At 39.6% G+C, this 15,402-nt stretch overlaps 1 protein-coding gene across 3 annotated transcripts in view; it reads right to left on the bottom strand.

Annotated features, from left to right (window-relative positions):
• Positions 1–15,402, bottom strand: part of MACROD2 (mono-ADP ribosylhydrolase 2) — a 2,305,220-nt gene that overhangs the window by 2,191,532 nt on the left and 98,286 nt on the right. The gene's annotated exons all lie outside the window — the stretch shown is intronic.

Below are 15,402 nucleotides of genomic sequence, written 5' to 3'. Positions count from 1 at the left end.
CTCTGTGACCCCATGAATCGCAGCACACCAGGCCTCCCTGTCCATCACCAACTCCTGGAATTCACTCAGACTCACGTCCATCGAGTCAGTGATGCCATCCAGCCATCTCATCCTCTGTCATCCCCTTCTCCTCCTGCCCCCAATACCTCCCAGCATCAGAGTCTTAAGCTTAGCCCAATTAATAAGGCTCATTCTTGCAAATTCTAAGCACGAAGTATGAGCTATGAGAGGTAAGGTTACATTTCTTCCTTTCTGTCAAAGAATTTTGCCATAAGAGATATTTTTAAGTAAAATAATGAGCTATAAATCAGTCTAATTAGAGAATTTGTAAGTACTCAGCAGATGTGAAATTGTAAGCTTTAAAGAAATAATTTCTTTTCCTCATTATTTCTTTCTATGGATGCTATAAAACATATTCCTGACCAGTAATTTTTATATATGTAAAGACAGAATTATTAACATACTCACATAATATTTTAGTGTTATTTCATCAATGAGTTAAAATTAACAACCTGTTTAATTTACAAATTTAGAACAAATGAACCTTATAACAGTTGTGATATACCATCAAATACTAGTACCATCTACATATTTTAAGGAAGACTTGGTTAAACACAAATAAAATTATAAAATAAACCTGTTCTATGCATTTAAAATAACTTATTTCTAAGTGTCCTCACAAAGCTTAAACAGATCTCTTCAACCCTATGGACTGGACATGTTTCTGAATTAATTTCCACCCAGATACCCGTGGGATGAAAATTCTAACTGTGTGATAAATTAAGTTGCCAAACGAAATGGATTAGTGATCAGTGAAATTGCCTGATAAGCTGTCAGATCCACTTTGAATTGGGATTAATCCTTTTTCTTCACCTGTTCATTAAGCTCCAAGTTCATGGCAACTCTAGTGACTGATTGCACATTAACAAGCTGTTTATGTGGGGAAGTGTAGCTAGTCTAGTCAACATTCCTACACTTATACATTCATTTAAACATAATTCTCTGGTAATTTATTCTGTTCATAATCCCAGGATGGAAAAATATACCTCTACCCTGAAGTTTAACTTTGGACACAACAGAGATGTGATCTGTCATAAAATTAAAACTTAACAAACAAATCAGAGTTACCTTAAGGTCAAAAAAAGCCAGGGAAATTTAAAGCCATAAATTTACTTCTTCAAACAGTTACAAAAATAAAAAGAGTAGTGAAAAGCTGGTTCCACTGCACTGATAGTATGCCAGAACAAAATATTTATTTCTGTCCCTATTCTAAAGCAAACACTGGCTGCTTTAATAACCAGAAAGCTAAAACCAGTTAATAATGTTGAAAAATACTTCCCAACCTTTCTTTCTTATCAAAGTGACCAAAATCTTCCTTTATACTACACTAAGTGTAATAAAACAACTTGTTAATCAAAAAGTACCAAATCTGAGTTATAGGAATATTCTTCTTACTCAAGCATCAAACATTGACTCTGTTCTTTTTAAGCACATAGAATTTACTCCATATGGGGACTATTCATCAAATACAAATCTAATAAAAGTCAGTAAGTCCTCTGAAACTGCTGCAGTTTAAAAAATTTCTATATCAGGAAAATATAAGAATGCTTACTTTCTAGAGATAAGCTAGTGTTCTTCACTATTATTTATGGAGCCTAATTTTTATATGAATTAATGAAATCAATGTCACTTTTCCCTTTCCCTACACATATAAACCAAGGCTTTAATTGAAGAAAAATTAAAAAAACTAACAGCCAAGTGACGACAATTATATTCAGCCAACAGAATAGAATGAATATCATCCACATGGTTTGACCCCACAAGAAGAAGCTCCCCAAAAGTCATAAAGAAGAAAAATAACTTAGAAATTAAGTTGACTTGTATATGAAACAAATAAAACATACAATTTCTTTGGGTGAAATAACCAGAAGGGTACATAAACTGATTTTTCAATTTTACTGTATAATTAATAAATAAAAATTTTAAAAGTAAAAAAGCATAGAGGATTCCATATAAGGTCACACATGCGCATTAGACAGCTCCAAGGCCTCATAAAATGCCACCTAGCATTGTTATAAAGTTCAGTTTTTAACTAGATTTAACCATAATCAACTACTGACAAGTCATGCAATTACAAGACAAACTATGGCAGACAGCATTTATATTTATTAACTACCAACAGAATTACGACTCACTTATCCCATCCCTTCTTCATCCCACATAAACACTGCTGCTTCCCCTTCCGAGGGACTGGTCCCTTCCTCTACAGTCTCAATCCAGTTGGCTCAGTGCAAATGGAGGGTAGCAATGAAAGCACTGGAATCCAATTTCAGAAGCTAGGGATGGTTTCAGTATATGTCAAGACTCTACAGAGCAGGGTCCTGTGGCTTATATGGCACCTAAGGACTGCCACCCATTCTAGCCCAGGGTAGGCTCTGAGATTTTCTAGCATAGAGAAAAGGCTCAGTTTCAGAGAAACTATGCTTTTCAACAACCACTAAGAACCAAAGCCATGGCCATAAGACATCCCCAGAACCAAGCGCTGTGCTAGACCCTAGGTACTACTCTGAAAGGGACAGAAACAACACAAAACAAAAAAAAACACAGTTTCTCTCATCTCAAGGTACTGCAATGTCCATCTCTTTCCCCACTATCTTGGATTTCAAGAACAGAACAGTGGCAATGAATTTGAGCTACTGGGTTTGTCTACTGAGAAACATTCAGTACTGTTCTCCTGAAGCCTCCATCCAACCCAACCACACCCAATGCCTCTAGGTTACCACCACCAAGCTACCTGTACCTTATTGGTGCCAATAAAATTTTACAGGTAAAATCCTGCATTCAATTCCACAAGGCAATATCAAAAGGTATATTTCCCATCTTCAAAGAAATGGAAATTTAAACAATAATAAATAGGGCTACCCCATGCCAGAGGTCAGGGGCGGTGCCCGAGAGCTAACCCACTCCTGAGGCCAGGGGAGGCGGCCGAAAGGAGCTACCCCCCGCCCGATGCCAGTAGGGGCAGCCTAAGGAGCAACCCCATGACCAGGAGCAGCAGCTATATCAGCACAGGAGGGCCAAGAGGAGCTACTCCACCTTCAAGGTCAGGAGGAGCAGCCATGAGGAGACACCCCTCGTCCAAGGTAAGGAGCAGCGGCTGCACTTTGCTAGAGCAGCCATGAAGACATACCCCAAGTCCAAGGTAAGAGAAACCCAAGAAAGATAGTAGGTGTTGCGAGAGGGCATCGGAAGGCAGACACACTGAAACCATAATCACAGAAAACTAGCCAATCTGATCACACAGACCACAGCCTTGTCTAACTCAATGAAACTAAGCCATGCCCTGTGGGGCCACCCAAGACAGGATGGCCATGGTGGAGAGGTCTGACAGAATGTGGTCCACTGCAGAAAAGAATGGCAAACCACTTCAGTATTCTTGCCTTGAGAACCCCATGAACAGTATGAAAAGGCAAAATGATAGGATATTGAAAGGGGAACTCCCCAGGTCAGTAGGTACCCAATATGCTACTGGAGATCAGTGGAGAAATAACTCCAGAAAGAATGAAGGGATGGAGCCAAAGCAAAAACAACACCCAGTTGTGGATGTGACTGGTGATAGAAGCAAGGTCCGATGCTGTAAAGAGCAATATTGCATAGGAATCTGGAAATGTCAGGTTCATGAATCAAGGAAAATTGGAAGTGGTCCAACAGGAGATGACAAGAGTGAACGTCGACATTCTAGGAATCAGCGAAATTAAAATGGACTGGAATGGGGGAATTTAACTCAGATGACCATTATATCTACTACTGTGGGCAGGAATCCCTTAGAAGAAATGGAGTGGCCATCATGGTCAACAAAAGAGTCTGAAATGCAGTACTTGGATGCAATCTCAAAAATGACAGAATGATCTCTGTTAGTTTCCAAGGCAAACCATTCAATATCACAGTAATCCAAGTCTGTGCCCCGACCAGTAATGCTGAAGAAGCTGAAGTTGAATAGTTCTATGAAGACCTGTTCTACAAGACGTTTTAGAACACTCAAAAAAGATGTCCTTTTCATTATAGGGGACTGGAATGCAAAAGCAGGAAGTCAAGAAACACCTGAAGTAACTGGCAAATTTGGCCTTTGAGTACGGAATGAAGCAGGGCAAAGGCTAATAGAGTTTTGCCAGCAGAACGCACTGGTCATAGCAAACACCCTCTTCCAACAACACAAGAGAAGACTCTACACATGGACATCACCAGATGGTCAACACCAAAATCAGACTGATTATGTTCTTTGCAGCCAAAGATGAAGAAGCACTATATAGTCAGCAAAAATAATACTGGGAGCTGACTGTGGTTCAGATCATGAACTCCTTATTGCCAAATTCAGACTTAAATTGAAGAAAGTGGGGAAAACCACTAGACCATTAAGGTATGACCTAAATCAAATCCCTTATGATTATACACTGGAAGTGAGAAATAGATTTAAGGGACTACAACTGATAGACAGAGTGCCTGATGAACTATGGACGGAGGTTCGTGACATTGTACAGGAGACAAGCATCAAGACCATCCCTGAGAAAAAGAAATGCAAAAAGGTAAAATGGCTGTCTGAAGAGGCCTTAAAAATAGCTGTGAAAAGAGGAGAAGTGAAAAGCAAAGGAAAAAGGAAAGATATAAGCATCTGAATGCAGAGTTCCAAAGAATAACAAGAAGAGATGAGAAAGCCTTCCTCAGTGACCAATGCAAAGAAATAGAGGAAAACAACAAAATGGGAAAGACTAGAGATCTCTTCAAGAAAATTAGAGATACCAAGGGAACATTTCATGCAAAGATGGGCTCAAAAAAGGACAGAAATGGCATGGACCTAACAGCAGCAAAATATATTAAGAGGTGGCAACAATCCACAGAAAACTACACAAAAAAGAGCTTCATGACCAACAAAATCATGATGGTGTGATCACTCACCTAGAGCCAGATATCCTGGAATGTGAAGTCAAGTGGGCCTTAGAAAGCATCACTATGAACAAAGCTAGTGGAGGTGATGGAATTCCAGTTGAGGTATTTCAAATCCTGAAAGATGATGCTGTGAAAGTGCTGCACTCAATATGCCAGCAAATCTGGAAAACTCAGCAGTGGCCACAGGACTGGAAAAGGTCAGTTTTCATTCCAATCCTAAAGAAAGACAATGCCAAAGAATGCTCAAACTACCACACAATTGCACTCATCTCACACGCTAGTAAAGTAGTGCTCAAAATTCTCCAAGCCAGGCTTCAGCAATATGTGAACCGTGAACTTCCTGATGTTCAAATTGGTTTTAGAAAAGGCAGAGGAACCAGAGATCAAATTGCCAACATCCACTGGATCATCAAAAAAGCAAGAGACTTCCAGAAAAACGTCTACTTTTGCTTTATTGACTATGCCAAAGCCTTTGACTGTGTGGATCACAAGAAACTGTGGAAAATTCTGAAAGAGATAGGAATACCAGACCACCTGATCTGCCTCTTGAAAAATCTGTATGCAGGTCAGGAAGCAACAGTTAGAACTGGACATGGAACAACAGACTGGTTCCAAATAGGAAAAGGAGTACTTCAAGGCTGTATACTGTCACCCTGCTTATTTAACTTATATGCAGAGTACATCAGGAGAAACGCTGGGCTGGAAGAAGCACAAGCTGGAATCAAGATTGCCGGGAGAAATATCACTAACCTCAGATATGCAGATGACACCACCCTTATGGCAGAAAGTGAAGAGGAACTAAAAAGCCTCTTGATGAAAGTGAAAGAGGAGAGTGAAAAAGTTGGCTTAAAGCTCAAACATTCAGAAAACGAAGATCATAGCATATGGTCCCATCACTTCATGGCAAATAGATGGGGAAACAGTGTCAGACTTTGTTTTTGGGGGCTCCAAAATCACTGCAGATGGTGATTGCAGCCATGAAATTAACAGACACTTACTCCTTGGAAGGAAATTTGTGGCCAACCTAGATAGCATATTAAAAAGCAGAGATATTACTTTTCCAACAAAGGTCCATCTAGTCAAGGCTATGGTTTTTCCAATGGTCATGTACGGATGTGAGAGTTGGACTGTGAAGAAAGCTGAGCGAAGAATTGATGCTTTTGAACCATGGTGTTGGAGAAGATTCTTGAGAGTCCCTTGGACTGCAAGGAGATCCAACCAGTCCCTCCTAAAGGAGATCAGTCCTGGGTATTCATTGGAAGGACTGATGCTAAAGCTGAAATTCCAATACTTTGGCTACCTCATGCGAAGAGTTGACTCATTGGAAAAGACCCTGATGCTGGGAGGGATTGGGGGCAGGAGGAGAAGGGGATGACAGAGGATGAGATGGCCGGATGGCATCATCGACTCGATGGACGTGAGTTTGAGTGAACTCCGGGAGTTGATGATGGACAGGGAGGCCTGGCATGCTGCGATTCATGGGATCGCAAAGAGTCGGACACAACTGAGCGACTGAACTGAACTGAACTGAACTGAAAGTACAATTCAAAGGCATAGGTTAAAAAAAATCATTAAACTTAAGATTGATGAAGTTTGGGGAAATACATTATCTTTTAACTAAGTGATATAAATTCATTTAACCTTTCCATAAAGCTATTTGGTTACATACATCAACAGTTTAAAAACTTTCATACTGCCATAATTTCACTGCAAGGAATATACTCCCTCTGGACTAATCAAAGATTTTTTTCAAAGATCTGCTAGGATGTTTGTTTCAGCCTGTTGATAACAGTAAAAACAAGAAACAATCTAAATTTCCAAGAATGAGAGAATACTTAAATCAATATTCATGTGTATAACTGAATATCACACAGCAATTTAAAATGACATGTAAAAATGACTGCAGTGTTAAAAAAATTAAGTGGTATTTTCTACAATTCAAAATACACCTATGGAATAAAAAGAAAATAACCTGAAGCAAAAACACTGAACTTAAACAATGATGTATATGCTGGGAAACACCATGGAGATGTTTTATTGTTTTCTGTATTTTTATTTTCCCTATTTTAAATATTAAAGTGTATTCCTTTGGCAATCAGACACCCCCAAAAAATTTTAAAACATTTTTTGAAACCAATTGAACAGTATGGGACAAAATATAAACTTCCTAAGTGCACTGAAGAATTCTCAGAAAGAGAATAAAACCACTGAAAATATGGAATAAATGCCCGAGCAGCTCCAATCACTTTACCCCATCATTTTTTTTGAAAATTTTAGTCTCTCAAAGTCCCTTGAGGCCTATGCTACTATTTAACTCCAAGGGATATTCCATTAAAAATAGTGACAAGAGTGGTCAAAAGTAGAAGTTGAAAACTCAGAAGGGAATTTTCTGGAAGTCACCCATTCCCATAGCAATTATTTTCTTTTGAGGATTCTTTGAGGATTTTAACACCTCACAAAGCTCCTTTCTCATTTAATCTTTCACTCCATCCTCATACAGACCCTGTTTTCTGTCTATCCTTACCCTGGATAAAGCGAAGACACTGATATTCTTACAGCTGGAAGCTCACACATAAACCTGTAGCCAGTGTTAAGAATTCAGCCCTCAAAAAATTGCTCTCACCCAGCCTACATACTCACACCTGTCTGCTCAACTGTATTTCACAGGTTGAGCTTTCCACACAGTGGTGATTTTGAAACTTTTCAGCAGTTTCCAGCACAACATAGGAGGGAAAGTAAAAGCACAGAATGAGGGAAAGTAATTCTTTCCCCTTTGCTTGGCCTCACTGGAATGGGTACTGGGAGAGATCTACAGAGGGAGGTAAGAAGTAGTTTCTGAACATTACTGTCTCCATGCTAACAACAATGCTCCCAAAAACTTTAGCTATCACCCCATAAGTAATCTGTAGCTAGCTACTGTCTAGTAGACAGTTATCCCAAAATAAGAGGTCTAAGATTTCAGTAAATTCATAATGAACACTTGATTTTAATACTGCCTTACTCAACAGACTCGTAGGTCCCATCAAGTTCTTCAGAAGCAATGAAAAGAACTGATTAAAAGGTGGAGGAACCATTTTAAAGAGGAAAAGCAATATAAAGAAACATAAGCCAAAGTGCTCACTCAGTAAGAAGAAAAACACTGCAGAACCTCAAGGAAATCATGGAAAGAAATGGAATATTAGTTTTATTTTGTCTACTTGCATAAAACTTACAATAACTGTTTAATTGTGGTTAATACTTCAATTGTAGTTCAACTTTTCAGACACAGTGAACTCTAATAAGGACCTAAATGTTCTATAGTTATAATCTCAGGCTTCCTTACAATAAGTAAAATTTTATGAGCTAATATTTACAAAATCCTCAATCTGTTAACTCAAAATTTACATAACTTCAGATTTTTATTTGACCAGTTCCAATTTACATTGATTCATGGACCTACATTCCAGGTTCCTATACAATATCGTTCTTTGGCGGTTTAATCACTAAGTCGTGTCCGATTCTTACAACCCCATGGACTGTAGCCTGCCAGGCTCCTTCATCCATGGGCTTCTCTAGACAAGAATACTGGAGTGGGATGCCATTTCCCTACAGCATCAGATATTACTTCCACCAACAGTCACATCTACCACTGGGTTTTGGGGGGTTTTGTTTTGTTTTTGTTTTGCTTTAACTCAACCTCTTCATTCTTTCCTGAGCTGTTTCTCCCCTCTTCTCCAGTAGCATATTGGGCACCTACCGACCCGGGGAGTTCACCTGTCAGTGTCATATCTTTTTGCCTGTTCATACTGTTCATGGGGTTCTCAAAGTAAGGATGCTGCAGTGGTTTGCTATTTCCTTCTCCAGTGGACCACGTTTTGTCAGAACTTTCCACCATGACCCATCCGTCTTGAGTGGCCCTACACAGCGTGGCTCATAGGTTCACAAACTTAGAAAAGGCTGTGATCCATGTGATCAGCTTGGTGAGTTTTCTGTGATTGTGATTTTCATTGTGTCTGCCCTCTGATGGATAAAGATAAGAGGCTTGTGGAAGCTTCCTGATGGGAGGGACTGGCTGTAAGGGAATCTGAGTCTTGCTCTGATAGGCCATGCTCAGGAAATCTTTAATCCAATTTTCTGTTAATGGGTGGGGCAGTGTTCCCGCCCTATAGTGCGACCTAAGGTCAGGTAAGGGTTATGCTAGGGGTTATGACTTCCTTCAAAAGGACTTATGCCAGAACACCCCACAGTTCCCAGGACTTCTGTATTCAGTGCCCCTGACCCCAAAGCAGCCCACTGTCAATGCACACCTCTGCTAGAGACTCCTGGACACTCACAGGTAAGTCCGGCTCAGTCTCTTGTGGGTTCACTGCTCCTTTCTCCTGGGCACAAGGTTTGTTTGTGCCCTCCAAGAGTCTGTTTCCCCAGTCCTGTGGAAGTTCTGTAATCAAAGTCCACTGGCCTTCAAATTCCCCAGGGATTCTCAATCTCTTTGCCAGATCCTCAGGTTGGGGAATCTGTTGTGGGCCCTAGAACTTATGCAACAGGGCAAGAACTTCTTTGATATAATTGGCATAGGAACCTGGAACGTTAGGTCCATGAATCAAGGTAAATTAGAAGTGGTCAAGCAGGAGATGCCAAGAGTGAACATTGACATTTTAGCTATCAGTGAACTATAGTGGACCAGAATAGGAAAATTTAATTCAAACGACCATTACATCTACTACTGTAGGCAAGAATCCCTTAGAAGAAATGGAATATCCCTCTGAGTCAACAAAAGAGTCTGAAATGCAGTACTGAGATGCAATCTCAAAAGTGACAGAATGATCTCTGTTCATTTCCAAGGCAAACCATTCAATATCGCAGAAATCCAAGTCTATGCCTCAACCACTAATGCCAAAGAAGCTGAAGATGAATAGTTCTATGAAGACTTATAAGACCTTCAAGAAGTAACACCAAAAAAAGATGCCTTTTAATCATGGAGGACTGGACTGCAAAACTAGGAAGTCAAGAAATACCTGGAGTAACAGGCAAATTTGGCCTTGGAGCACAAAATGAAGCAGGGCAAAGGCTAATAGAGTTTTGCCAAGAGAACGCACTGATGATAGCAATCACCCTCTTCCAACAACACAAGAGATGACTCTACACATGGACATCACCAGATGGTCAACACCGAAATCAGATTAATTTTATTCTTTGCAGCCAAAGATGGAGAAGCTCTATACAGTCAGCGAAAAAAGACCAGGATTTGACTATGGCTCAGATCATGAACTCCTCATTGCAAAATTCAGACTTAAGTTGAAGAAAGTAGGGAAAACCACTAGACCATTCAGGTATAACCTAAATCAAATCCCTTATGATTATAGAGTAGAAGTGACAAACAGATTCAAGGGATTAGATCTGATAGAGTGCCTGAAGAACGACGGACAGAGGATCATAACATTTACAGGAGTCTTTAATCAAAACCATCCCCAAGAAAAAGAAATGCAAAAAGGCAAAATGGTTGTCTGAGGAGGCCTTACAAATAGCTGAGAAAAGAGGAGAAGTTAAGGCAAAGGAGAAAAGAAAAGATATACCCATCTGAATGCAGAGTTCCAAAGAATAACAAGGAGCAATAAGAAAGCCTTCCTCAGTGATCAATGCAAAGAAATAGAGGAAAATAGAATGTGAAAGACTAGAGATCTCTTCAAGAAAATTATAGATACCCAGGGAACATTTCATGCAAAGATGGGCACAATAAAACAGAAATGGTATGGACCTAACAGAAGCAGAAGATATTAAGAAGAGGTGGAAAGAATACACAGAACTATACAGAAAAGATCTTTATGACCCAGATAATTATGATGGTGTGATCACTCATCTAGAGCCAGACATCCTGGAGTGCGAAGTCAAGTTGGCCTTAGCAAACATCACTCTGAACAATGCTAGTGGAGGCGACAGAATTCCAGCTGAGCTATTTCAAAGCCTAAAAGATGATGCTGTGAAAGTGCTACATTCAATATGCTAGCAAATTTGGAAATCTTACCAGTGGCCACAGGACTGGAAAAGGTCAGTTTTCATTACAATCCCAAAGAAAGGCAATGCCAAAGAGTGTTCAAACTACTGAACAATTGCCATCTCACACACTAGCAAAGTAATGCTCAAAATTCTCTAAGCTAGGCTTCAATAGTACATGAACTGAAAACTTCCAGATGTTCAAGTTGTATGTAGAAAAAGTAGAGGAACTAGAGATCAAATTGCCAATATCTGTTGGATCACAGGAAAACCAACAGAATTCCAGAAAAACATCTACTTCTGCTTCACTGACTACGCTAAAGCCTTTGACTGTGTGAATCACAACAAACTGTGGAAAATTCTTAAAGAGACGGGAATATCAGACCACCTTACCTGCCTCCTGAGAAACCTGTATGCAGCTCAAGAAGCAACAGTTAGAATGGGACATGAAACAATGGACTGGTTCAAAATTGGGAAGGAAATACATACATCAAGGCTGTATACAGTCACCCTACCTATTTAACTTATATGCAGAGTACATCATGTGCAATGCCAACCTGGATGAAGCACAAACTGGAATCAAGAAAAATCAATAACCTCAGATACACCAATGATACCACCCTTAAGGCAAAAAGCAAAGAGGAACTAAAGACTGTCTTGATGAAAGTAAAAGAGGAGAGTAAAAAAGCTGGCTTAAAACTCAACATTCCAAAAACAAAGATCACGGCATGCTGTCCCATCATTTCATGGCAAATAGATGAGGAAACAATGGAAACAGTGACTGACTTTATTTTCCTGGGCTCAAAAATCACTGCAGATGGTGACTGCAGCCATGAAATTTAAAGACACATAGAAGAAAAGCTATGACCAACCTAGACAGCAGATTAAAAAGCAGAGACATTACTTGGTCAACAAAGGTCTGTCTAGTCAAAGCTATGGTTTTTCCAGTAGTCAGGTATGGATGTGAGAGTTGGACTATAAAGAAAGCTGAGCATTGAAGAATTGATGCTTTTGAACTGTGGTGTTGGAGAAGACTCTTGAGAGTCCTTGGACTGCAAGGAGACCCAACCAGTCCATCCTAAAGGAGATCAGTCCTGGGTGTTCATTGGTGGGACTGATGTTGAAGCTGAAACTCCAATACTTCGGCCACCTGATGTGAAAAGCTGACTCATTTGAAAAGACCATGATGCTGGGAAAGAATGAAGGCGGGCGGAGAAGGGGACAACAGAGGATGAGATGGTTGGATGGCATCACCGACTCAATGGGCAAGAGTTTGAGTAAACTCCGGGAGTTGGTGATGAACAGGAAAGCCTAGCATCCATGGGATTGAAAAGAGTTGAACACGACTGAGCAACTGAACTGCAAGATTGAAGTTTGGAAAGTACCTGGTTGGGAAAAAGTTTTAAACATCAAATCATTTCATTCATGACAACCAGGCGTTCCAATGCACTAATACAGACACGGGAAGAGAACTTTACAAGGTGGAAAGTGATGACGCGGCTGCTTTGGCGGCTTGACTGGGCAAACAGCCTCCCACTCCCCTCTCACCAGAGGCAACTCTGGAGTTTCCTGCCATGTCGCCTTGTTCACCTGAAAGTCAACAGCTGTTCCTCTCCTGACACACCAGGCAAACAAAGCAGCACAGCAGAAAGCTGTAAATAAAGTCATTAGGCTGTGCATTTGGCATCTCTTTGCATGTACCTAAGAACTTCCTGATGAGGCCGTCCTTGGGAGATGCAGAGCATGGCCAAACTATAATTACCTCAGCCAGAGAGGTAAGCCAACAGTGCCAAATGCTTTTAGGAGTTGCTGCCTGCCTTTGTATAAATTTGTCAAACTCTTGTATACGATGTGACAGCTATAAAAAAATTATACAAGCAAGGACACAGAATCAAAAGAGTAATGGGATGTTTTCCTGTTAATGATGCTTTCTCTTTAGCACCATTTTATTTCACTAAAATTATTTTTATTTCTTGATCAAATAGTTTTTCTTAAATGAGCCAAATTGTGTTCACTGTTTCAAGTCCCCATTGTTGAATGTGCTATGGGTTAAAGGTGCTATAAACTCTATTGTGTAGTTCAATTTAACAAATACATATGACCAGGTGTTTATTAAGAACATAAGGACAAGACACTACTTTGAGAGATTATACCACAAGTGGAAAAAACACCAGTCGATAGCCTCAACGGGGAGATAAATGAGTATACAGTTAACAAAACTCAAGGAAAACCATGATTACTAGTATTATTAAGTATGCTATCAAGGCAAATTCAATGTTATGTTAATATCAAGAAAGAAAAAACTCATGAGAGTAGTCTTAAGGCATTTAAGGAAATAAATGTCAACAACTGTACTCCATATGGCAGAACTGGGATCAACGACTGGAAATTACAACAATACAGAGGACAGCCAGTGATGTACAGGTAGTGTGAAACTGTTAGTCGCTCCAACTGTTAGTCATGTCCAACTCTTTGCGACCGATGGACTATAAGCCCGCCAGGCTCCTCTGTCCATGGAATTCTCCAGGCAACAATACTGGAGTGGGTTGCCTATTTCCTTCTCCAGGGGATCTCCTGACCCAGGGATCAAATCTAGGTCTTTCACATTTTTCACATTGCAGGCAGATTCTTTACTGTCTCAGCCACCAGGGAAGTCCCAATGTATGTGTGTGTGTGTATATATATATATATTTAATTAAATAATTAATTTTTTTAAATTAAAGCTCACATTTATGGAATTTAGGGCACACACCAAGGAACGTTCCTACTATGTTGTTTGACTTTACACATCACCAGAGTGAAACCTGAGACAACAGGGAGCTCTCCAACTAACTTGTGTATTCCTGGAAAGCAAGGTCTGTCAAGAAATTAACCCCCACCCTTCTGTGTTCTGGAAAACAGCTTACTGCAAAGAGCTAGTCTTCCCCATATGACTGAGATAAAACTCCCAATGACCCTTGTATGCTATGACAAGACCAAGGCACAGACTCTCCAAATTCCCATTCTTTGTCTCATAAATGATTTGCTAAACTATCTGTCCCCATCAACCATTCTGCTTGATCAATGCCTGTTAACCAGACTTGACCAAACTTTATTCAGGCTTCTTTCCTTCCTCCAAGCCCCTGAACTTTGACCTACCCTTGAGCAATGGAAGGTGAACAACCCCTCTTTAATGACCCCTTCCAAAATAAGCTGGCCTCAAGGAAAAATGTTCCCTGATCAACTGTCCAATCATGCCACCCACATCCAATGTTCATGCCTCTCTGTAAAAAAAAAAAAGTCCTTTTCTGCTTGAACTTTGAGATGCTTGCTTGCTTATCTCATAGTCAAAGTGGTTCTTCCTATCGCAATATTCTTCCTCCTCCTACTGAGATAAGTCTCCACCCCTTATTGTAATAATCTTTTTGAATAATGCTTCTCTTTACCTAAGTCTGCATTTGGTTTTAAACCTTTTAACTTGCAAAGAGCCTAACTTTACAGAACACAAATTAAAATTATGAAATATCCAATTATTGATATTTATTTTTATAGAATCACAAACATTATATATTTCTTCATATACAGTCACATGGTAAAATATATAAAAGATACAGACCACTATAAAATAAATTAAAATTTAACATTAATTGTTATTTCCCAATGTTTGAAACCCCAAATTATAAGATCATTAATCATAAAATAAACCATTAAAAACAAACATGAATAGTTGAAACCAAGCAACAGAGTTTGGAAACTACAAAAATAATTTCTTTATATTTTATTTCTGTCTGGTGTAGATCAAACATCTCTTTACAAAGTCAAAAGAAGGAAAAGCTTAATGAACTTGCTTTTATGTTGGCCAACTATTAACTGAAGCATTAAACCAACAATAATACAGCTGCTAAAGTTCTTTCTAAGGAACTTTCTGCAACAACCTGTTACTTTTCCAGGGGTCCAGTACCCTAGTTACAACTCAGTATGGATACCATGTAGAGTTAGCACATTGACTGCAGCACGTACATAAAACAAACGCTCAGTGTCTTTAATACATGACATCTCTATCTCTGGAAGGGTATTTTTTCTTAAACATTTGTATTCCTATTTATGAAAAAATATTTTTAAACAATAAATATTTTGTATTGCAAGCAGATGGGGTACGGGGTCCCCGGAGAAAGAGAACCAGGCATGACTTTCTTGACTTTAAAGAAGTCATCTGTGGCCTAGGTCATTTTGTGATCTAAGCCTGGGTAACAACGCTTGCCCTTGAACACATCCCAGTAATTACTGATCTTACCGCAGGTGAAGGAATGCAGGAACAAAGGAGAAACAGTCAAGAAACAACAGTTGAGCAGTAAAACAGAGTCCTAGTTCCTCCTTAAGGGATACAGATAACAATTTAAATGTGTGAGTTAGGCAGGAACAAAGACCCACATCCAGGTGGAGCATGGAAAGATGATAACGACCTTTTCTGACTTCAACCAACTAAAACTGGGGCTCTGTCAACCTTTG

The sequence above is a fragment of the Bos javanicus genome, chromosome 13 (assembly GCF_032452875.1).
Source record: "Bos javanicus breed banteng chromosome 13, ARS-OSU_banteng_1.0, whole genome shotgun sequence".
Classification (NCBI taxonomy): Eukaryota; Metazoa; Chordata; class Mammalia; order Artiodactyla; family Bovidae; genus Bos; species Bos javanicus.
This window is presented reverse-complemented; position numbering and strand designations above follow the sequence as displayed.